Here is a 9,813-nt window from a genome sequence, read left to right as displayed (position 1 = left end):
TATATAACAAAAATATGTAGTTGCAACAAGTCAAATGAGGATAACAAATTAACCAAATGAGCAAGTATAAATGAGCAACTAACGACTGGCGTATGATCATACTAGACTGAGATTATGTTGGACCTCTCCGAATGCGAAAGCATACAAAGCAAATAAGCACATAAACAAGTAAGGTATAAGTTGTTAACACATAAGACAAAGTTGCAGTTTTAAGTATAAGTATGTAATGAGAAATATATTTACGCATATGTCCCCAAAACGTTTATGAAAATCGAGTAAAATAGGGGAATGTGGTACTCACCTCGATAGACGAACAAAAGTGAAAATGGAATATTTAGAGTGATGATCGCGGATCATGCGTTGACGATAAAGCCTAATAAGGATAGAATACAAAGGTACTAAGTTAATGAATCGAATAGGAGAGTCGATAGTTATAATATTTATTAAGTTTACATTGTATTATTAGTTCGTAAAAATCATTTTAAAAATACATCATGAATATATTATAATATTTTATTATACAAAAAAATATTATATAAGTAAAATACATCATTTGAAATTAATTAATTTGCCAAAAATATAAGTATAAGAATTTCCCTTTTTAATATATATTAACCCTACAATCCAATATTACATGGTATTAATTATACATGTCTATACAGATATGTATATCTATATATACATATATATAAAAAACGAATCTTTATTCATAGTCGGTTTTATAAAATACTAAAGTATAATATATATTTTAATTATATTCTTTAAATAAACATCCTTTTTAAATTAAAACCTTTAGCAAACTTTTAATAATCCAACATATATACTTATATGTAAATATATAATTTTAACAAAGGTTCGGAAAAAGAATCAGTTAACATGTCGGTTTTTAAGATAAAATACTGCTAAATTAAATACGAGTATTAATGAAGTTAGTCTTTATTTAAAATAATCTTAATTAGTTAATATTATTATTAATATATTTATTAATTGTTTTTATAAAATAAAAATAACCAACATTATCGAAAATATCGAGGTGCAGGGGTCGAACCCGCGACCTCCACCCCGTAAACCTTGAGTTTTTAACCAAATGGGCTATCAAACACTTGCATCAAAACCCAGTTCTTATTATTTATAAACAATAATAGAAATAAACAGATTTAGAACAAAACCCTGGAATAATCAATCGCGTAAATCCGTAATTGTTAATCGAAATAAGGTTAGGGCTTTTGATATATATGTAAATGCGATTCTACTCATGTGTTTTATTATCTCATATGATGATCAGTGATGGGTTAAAGAAGCTCAACAGGGGACGACTGAGGATGATGATGAACGAAGAGAAATAAGTGTTTATAATCAGATTGGTTGGAGGGGTTTAGATGTCGATGGTTAGGGGATCATGGCTGCAAGTTAAATTGAACAATTATAAACGTTTACATACATATTAAGTTAGGGTTAGGGTCGGCTGGTTGATTTACGAATTGCAGATTCGTTTTGATTTGATTAACATATTAATAACGTCGGTTAGGCCGAGAATGCTAAGTATAACATGTAACGTGATTCAATTACCATAAAAACGACGAGGATTGTGGTCCAAGTTAGGCAGATTTCAATCGGGTATGAACAATGGGTCGTGGGTTGGGGGTTTGGATCAGGATACGGGTAAAAAAATCAGATGGGTAAATAATATTATATAAATTGCACATTAGTCCCTGGATATAGAAGGTGGAAACAAAATTGGACCAAAGTTTAGTGTCGAGTTATATTTGCCAAACCTTGGAAGTTATAAAATATATATATTAAATGAATAATTAACAATAATATTATAATAATGAATTACACTCGAAATATATATATATATATATATATATATATATTAAACGTGATAAAACTTCCAAATCATCGAAACGGGTCGAGTATTTAATAATATTTATTTGAAAACTAGAGTTGTTACAAAAGGTGTACAAATTACACAAGGCATTATATGGTTTAAAGCAAGCCCCGCGTGCGTGGTATGAACGAATTGACAAATATCTACAAGAACAAAGGTACTTCAGAACTCCAAGTGAACCAATTGTGTATGTGAAGAAAGCCAACAAAGATATTATAATTGTATGTCTATATGTTGATGACATAATTTATACAAGTTCATCAAAGGAATTATTGTTGGAGTTCAAAACCTTGATGCAAAAGGAGTTTGAGATGTATGATCTAGGAGACTTATCATATTTTCTTGGGTTAGAAGTATTAAATAGGGCTGATGGTATTTTTGTATCACAAAGGAAGTATGCCGGGGATCTGCTAAAAAGGTTTGGAATGAAGTAAGTCCTCTTTGACTCCTATGAATTGTGGAGAAAAATTTAAAGTTGATGTAGTCGATGAACTAGCTGATGCCCGTGTCTTCAGAAGTCTTGTCGAAGGTTTATTATATCTTTCACATACGAGGCCTGACCTTGCATATTCAGTAAGTTTGATCTCAAGGTACATGCAAAATCCCACAACATGTCATCTAGGTGCAGCAAAACGAATTCTCAGGTATGTAGCTGGGACAATAGATTACGGTTTGTGGTATGAATATGGAAAGGAGATAAAGTTGGAAGGGTACATAGATAGTGATTGGGCAACATCTGTAGAAGATAGAAAGAGTATCTCGGCGAATGTGTTTTCTTTAGGTTCCGGAGCAGTGTCTTGGAGTTCAAAGAAACAACCAATTGTAGCCTTGTCCTCGACCGAAGCCGAATATGTGGCAACAACTGCGGCAGGATGTCAGGCAGCATGGCTGAGGAAATTGCTAAAAGAATTAGGGTATGAACAAGAGGTACCAACCCCTATATTCTGTGATAATCAATCTGCTGTGTTTCTCTCTAAAAATGCTGCATTGCATAACAAAAGCAAATATAGATATAAAGTATCATTACATAAAGAGTTTGGTTGAAACAAAGCAAGTGGAAATCTTGTCATGCTACACAGAAGATCAAGTGGCAGATGTTCTTACAAAGGCTTTGGGAAGTGAGAAATTTTGCTATTAAGTTTGTTGGGTGTTAAGAGACTTTGAATTAAGTGGGGGTGTTGAAATATTAATTCAAAGTTTACACTACGTGAATATCGACCTTCGGCCACACATGTGGTCTGGGCGATTTGCCACACTTCGGCTTAAATGTGTGGCTAAAAGGTCTTTGACCATGTTTGAAAACCTTCCAGAATGTTTTGGCCACACTTATTATTCTTCACGTGACCATTTTATACCTACTCAGGTACTTTTCGCCACACTTTTAAAAAAAGTGTGACAAAAACTAGCCACATTATAAAAACGTGTGGCGAAATGTAACCTACAGTCATAGTTTGTTTCATCTTTGATACATGTGACTAAAAACACATGCATTAGCCACAAACTGTGACATTTAACTAGCCACATTTTTAAATAGTGTGGCCAAATTTTACAAACGGCTACTGTATTGATAAAAGATGTGTCTAAAAGATAAAAGATATAGCCACTTATATTACGTTGTGTGACCTAATGTCACATTTTCTAGCCACATATTAAATAAAGTGGCGAAATATGACGAACAACCATTGTATTTATTAGTTATGTGGCTAAAACGTTTAATATATATGGCCACTTAGACGAGGTTGTGTGACCAAAGAGTAGTTTACTTTTATTTTTCATAAGTTTTTTATTGTCACGGAAACACATATTATGTGTGGCTATAAGTAATAAATGGTCACACTAAAATATTATTAAGTGTGTCCAAATGTAATTCATGGCCACTTATACGAGGTTGAGTGACCAAAGAGTATCTTAGTTTTGCTTTTTATAAGTTTTTTATTGTCACAGATACACTTATTATGTGTGGCTATAAGTTATAAATTGTCACACTTAAAGGATGTTTTAGTGTGTCCAAATGTAATTAATGGCCACTTATACGAGGTTGTATGACCAAAGAGTATCTTAGTTTTACTTTTTATAAGTTTTTTATTGTCACGGATACACTTATTTTGTGTGGCTATAAGTTATAAATTGTCACACTTAAATGATGTTTTAGTGTGTCCAAATGTAATTAATGACCACATATTCGAGGTTGTGTGACCAAAGAATATCTTAGTTTTATATTTTCTAAGTTTTTTATTGTCACGGATACACTTACAATGTGTGGCTATAAGTTATAAATGGTCACAATATAATATTTTTAAGCGTGTCCAATCGTCATAAATGGCCACACGTTGATTTGACGAATGGCGACGTCATCATTGCCTTTACAGTTTCTTGTGCCGCCAAATTCAAATTGTCAAGGAGATGTACAGGCGGTTTCCGATGGTGTTTAAATACCAGTCACAATCACAATCCACAATCACAATCACAATCCATAATCAGAATCCACTATCACAATCACAATCTACCTTTCTTCCGATTATAATTTCCGATAATGGCTGCAGCTTGGCTCGAACGTGCACCGGGTGCTCAAGCCCCCATCTACGACGACCCCACATTCTTCACGATACGATTCCACTTTTTTTCCGGCGCCTTCCGGAGGAATCAAAGGGTTAGATATATTGACTATGTCAACCCTCAAACCTTCTCGTACCAACAACTTAACCGAATGGTTAGGTGGCTTGGGTACACGACTCTTGATTATTTCAGCACTGAAATGGTAGTGCCGGGGATCGAGGTGGCATACATTGAGTTGGAAGACTTGGAGCACTTAAGGGCGGTGTCCGTTTATGTGGCATTCCATTCTCAGGTGAACCTTGGCCTCCATAGGCTTAGGGACTCCACCTACACCTCCGATGGCATGTACCAGAGGATCATGCCCTCTCATACTCCAGAGGATTCGGATTCGGATTCGGATACGGAATCTGATGGCAGGACTCCGGATGTAGATATGGATATCGATGTAGATTCCGATTTGGAATCGGATGCTAGGAGTTAATTTTATATGTTTGATTTTGGTTTTCTATATATTAATGTAAAATTTAATATTGTAAATGTTATTATATTTTGGTTTTCTATATATTAATGTAAATTTTAATATTGTAAATGTTATTATTAACTGTAGTGAAAAGATCCAATACACTAATCCTTAACGTACATTAACGTAAACGAATCCATTTTTTCACGAATCGATCCATGAAATCACATCCAAACATCTCGGAATAATCAATATATCATTTGTTCTCCGAAAAAAACAGTTAATCGATCAATTTTTCAATTTGTTCACGAAGACCGTTTTTTGAGCGTTTGCCTTTAATAAAATTTTAATTAGGGAATGACTTCTATGTAAATGTTATTATTATATTTTTGTTGCGTTTTTTAAGCGTAGTTGATGTTGATTTTTTATAAATAACTTTAAAATAGATGTTAGTGTGAGTGAATAACAAAATAGAACTGAAATTTAATTTTTGGGAGTTGAGACAGTAATTTGTTGTAGTTCAGTTGATTTGTAGCGTATCTAGTAAGATAAACTAGTTTTTTTATTTTAATTAACTTGAATGTAGGCTATTATTTCATAAATATATTTCAAAGATTTTCTGACAGGTATTAAAAGCGTAAAAAGCATGTGATATACTAGTTTTTATTATTTTAATTAACTTGAATGTAGGCTATCATTACATAAATATATTTTCAAGATTTTGGACAGGTAGTATGTATAAATGTAATTAATTTTCAGGATTAATTAGCTACTGTGCGTTTCCAAAGCGTGTGGAAACTATTTTGACAGGTAGTATGCAGTTATACACTCAATAACCAACTATATAACAACAGAGACTTTAATGACTGCAATAAAACTGGTGACTGAAATTTATTACACTTCTATATATGTTATGTGAATTCCAAACTTGGCCAAGCAGAAAATATCTAAGGTTTCCACATATCTTAAACTTCCCAAAGATGTTAGATTTTGATAAAATCCTTTCCAAAACTCAATGCCATCACCAAATCTTAAATCTAAGGTTACTGGTGATGGCATTGAGTTTGGAAAGGATTTTTCAAAACTGAATTTTATTTGTTCAAAGACTTCTTCAAAGTCTGGAGGGTACAACTTTGGTATGCAGGTTAGTGAAAATAAGGGTATAATGGTCTTTTTTTATAAAATGAGTTGATAATGTTTTGCAAGAAACCAGCTGTTGAAAAGTATGTTGAAACATAACCAAATTGAGGTTGTGCAAGAAACAAAACCATCAGACGAGAAATGATTACTGTCACCGAACACCCTAGACAACATGATGCATTTTTGGGCTTTCTTTGTATTAATGTAACTTTGATATAGCACGAGTCAGTTATGAGTGTAATGACTTTATTGATCTTACTATGGTACACTACAAGTCAATTGTGACTTTTATCGATGTAACATGATGTATGTTTGAACTTGACACCAATTGACCAAAATAGCCAGAAGATTAAATGAATTCAACAAACCGGCCTGTACGTATAAGTAGTAATAGTATTAAAAAAAACCAATATTTCTTTAGTTTGGATTAATAAGTACAAAGTAAAGAAGGAAGATATCATGTATCACAACTATATTTAAACATTATTTACATCTAACTAGCCGAACGAACACAACTGTTGGGTCGATAACCCCGACATCGGTGTCAAACTCCATCACGAATAGTTGTAGGCTTTTTCCCGGGCCGCAAGTAATCATCCGGGGACTCATTACGAAGCAGTTGATTTGGTTGTACAAGTGGCAATGTATTACCCTCATGAGGGAAAGTTACCGTACTAAATTCCTCATTGATCTCGTCATACGAATGCCTATAATTCTTGGGTGGAGTCATGAGGACAACATGCTTTTTTCTATCCAGCTGATCTTGAACATAAAACACCTGGCGTGCTTGTGAGGCCAATATGAACGGATCATCCTTGTGGCCAAATTTGTTTAGGTCGACCGACGTGTAACCAAGAATATCATGTTTGACATGTTTACGGTCAACCCATTGGCACATGAAGACCGGAATTCTTTTAGTATGATAATCTAGGACCCATATCTCTTGCAAAACCCCAAAATAAAAGTTTTGTCCATACGTCACCACGTCTTTTTTGATGTTCATGTCATCCGCCTCTACACCAACCCCGCTGTTCTGGTAAACTCTACCATCATGAGATTTTGTACGAAATTCAAACCGTTGATGTTGTACGAGTCGTATTTGTAAACGTTGCGGTGTGCTCCGTGTGCAATCCACTTTACGGTTTCCGATACAGAACCTGGGGAGCCCGCTAGCTCTCTTTCAACCTGAATTTCATTAAGGATTAGATTCTTCACCTACATTGCAGAAACTATAAAAGAATTTTAAAAATTATAGAAGACTTAATAAATTGATCTACCTTGTCGCGTAACCAGTCACCAAACTTTAAAGTATGCTCCTTCTCCAGCAATGCTTGTCGTTTACCAGGCATTTGGTTTTTCAAAGAGGTCTTGTGTTGTCTGCAAGTAAGAGTATAATATATTGCGAATTAATATATATATATATATATATATATATATATATATATGTATGTATATATTAATTTTGTGTGTGTTTGCTTAGCGTTCTAGGTTTTTAGCTTTGTTTTTTGCCTTTGAATGTCTCGCGTAACTACCGTACGTTAGGGCATTAGCGTACAGTAACTGCACCCTATATATATTTATATATATATATATATATATATATATATAATTTAGAGTATATATGTTAGTAATACTTACTCGATATACGGCGCTATTTCAGGCGCATTCTGCAGCACATAGAAATGTGCTCTCTTGAAAAGATCAGGAGAAACTTCAACTGATTTAACGCCTGTGACAGGAATTGTCTCCCCATTATCATAATGCTTATCATGTGAAATACCAACAGTACTCTTGATGTTTTTTTGGTATTCGCTCAGAAACTCGATTGTTTCTTCCGCAATGTTCTCCTCAGCAATGCACCATTCTGGATAAGTTTTGTTTCGCACATGCCCTTTGATAACCTTCATACACCTTTCAAAGGGATACATCCAACAAAACCATGGTGGCCCACATAATTTTATCTCTCTAACAAGGAGCACGGTTAAGTGAACCATGACATCAAAAAATGATGGCGGAAAGTACTTCTCCAGCAGGCACAGTGTAACTATTTGCTCTTCCTGCATCTTATCAAGCTCTTCTACAATGATTTCTTTGCTACAAATTGACTTGAAAAAAAAACAAAGCCTGATTATAGCATTTCTCATTGGTTCTGGCATGATGGACCGTATTGCAAGGGGCAGAAATTGTTACAAAAGCATGTGATAATCATGTGATTTAAGGCCTTGTAGCTTCCTTTCTTTTAAGATTCACCAAACTAGAGAAGTTAGAACAATACCCTAGTGGAGCCTTCAGTTTATACAATGTTTCAAGAAACATGTCTTTTTCTTGCGCTGATAATGTGAAGCATGCTGCAGGCATTTCTGTATTGTTGCCTTTTGCTTTCGGTTGCAACTCCTTTTTAATCCCTAAAAACTCCAAATCCTTTCTAGCTGCCAATCCGTCTTTTGTCCTACAGGGAATGTTCAGCAACGTCCCGACAATACTTTATGCCACATTCTTTTCAACATGCATCAAATCAATACAATGTTGGACAGGTAAATACTTCCAATAGCTGAGACGTTGGTACCATATGTTGAACTTCTTCCAATATTGGTGCGGCGTTGTGTTATCCCTTTTCCTTTTACTCCCACTTAGGGATTCAGATTCCTTTCCCCATTCATTGTTAATGTTTTTGACCTCGTCGTATATCTCTTCCCCTGTCATAGGCTCTTTAGCGGTTCTCATCTCCTCTTTACCGTTGAACGTCTTTGTTTGTTTTCTGAAAGGGTGGTCATGTGATAAATACCTTCTGTGGGCAGCATAACTCTGCTTCTTTGTGTGATAAAGTCGAACACACTGAGTGTCGCCTCGACACACCACACAACCTTTGAATCCACTGTAAGGGCAACCACATAGTGTACCAAGAGCAGGGTAATTATTAATCGTCCATAACACAACTGCACGTAGTGTAAACATTTCTTGTGTATATGCATCATATGTTGGCTTCCCGACCTCAAATAAAGATGCTAGATCGTCAATTAAAGGCTGTAAAAACACATCAATATTGTTTCCTGGCACTCCGGATATTAATAAGGAAAGCATGATGAATTTTCTTTTCATACACATCCAAGGTGGAAGGTTGTAAATGACTGCTAAAACAGGCCAGACACTGTGGTTTCTGTTGCCTCTATGTATGTCGACCCCATCAGTGCAAATCCCTAGACGAAGATTTCTTGGATCTCTTCCGATGGTATCGGAGTACCTGTCATCTATGGCTTTCCATGCCAGTGAATCTGAATGGTGGCGTAAAACACCGGGTTTATTGGTACTCGTGGCGTGCCATGTTAAATTCTCTGTTGTGGTCTTTGATTGAAAGATGCACTTGAATCGTGGAATAATGGGAAAGTACCACAGTACCTTAGCGGGCGTGTTTATGTAAGTTTTGTTAGTCTTCTCATCCACCTTCCACCTTGACTTGTTACAAACTGGACATGCTTCCAAACCCTTGTAATCCTTATAGTAAATAATGCAGTCATTGATACACACATGTATCTTTTCGTATCCTGAGCCCATTGCCTTCATCATCCTTTTGCCCTCATACATATTATTTACCATTTCGTTATCTGCAGGTAGCATCTTTTTCAACAATTTCAGAAGTTCATCAACGAACTTATGAGATACCCCGTGCTTGCTCTTCAAGATGAGTAGTTGTACTAATGCAGAAAACTTGGTGAAGTCAAGACATCCTTTATATAGGGGCTTCTCAGCGTCAACGAGTAGTTGTAGA

The 9,813-nt window shown here is 35.0% G+C and overlaps 1 pseudogene; it reads left to right on the top strand.

The window, feature by feature from the left end:
- The first annotated feature begins 2,341 nt into the window (after positions 1-2,341).
- On the top strand, positions 2,342-2,935 carry LOC143564974 (secreted RxLR effector protein 161 pseudogene; annotated as a pseudogene).
- The last annotated feature ends 6,878 nt before the right edge of the window (positions 2,936-9,813 follow it).

This window comes from Bidens hawaiensis, unplaced genomic scaffold (genome assembly GCF_021521415.1).
Source record: "Bidens hawaiensis isolate Kalapana, Puna unplaced genomic scaffold, B.hawaiensis_p1.1 tig00022192_1, whole genome shotgun sequence".
In the NCBI taxonomy this organism is placed as follows: domain Eukaryota; kingdom Viridiplantae; phylum Streptophyta; class Magnoliopsida; order Asterales; family Asteraceae; genus Bidens; species Bidens hawaiensis.
This window is presented reverse-complemented; position numbering and strand designations above follow the sequence as displayed.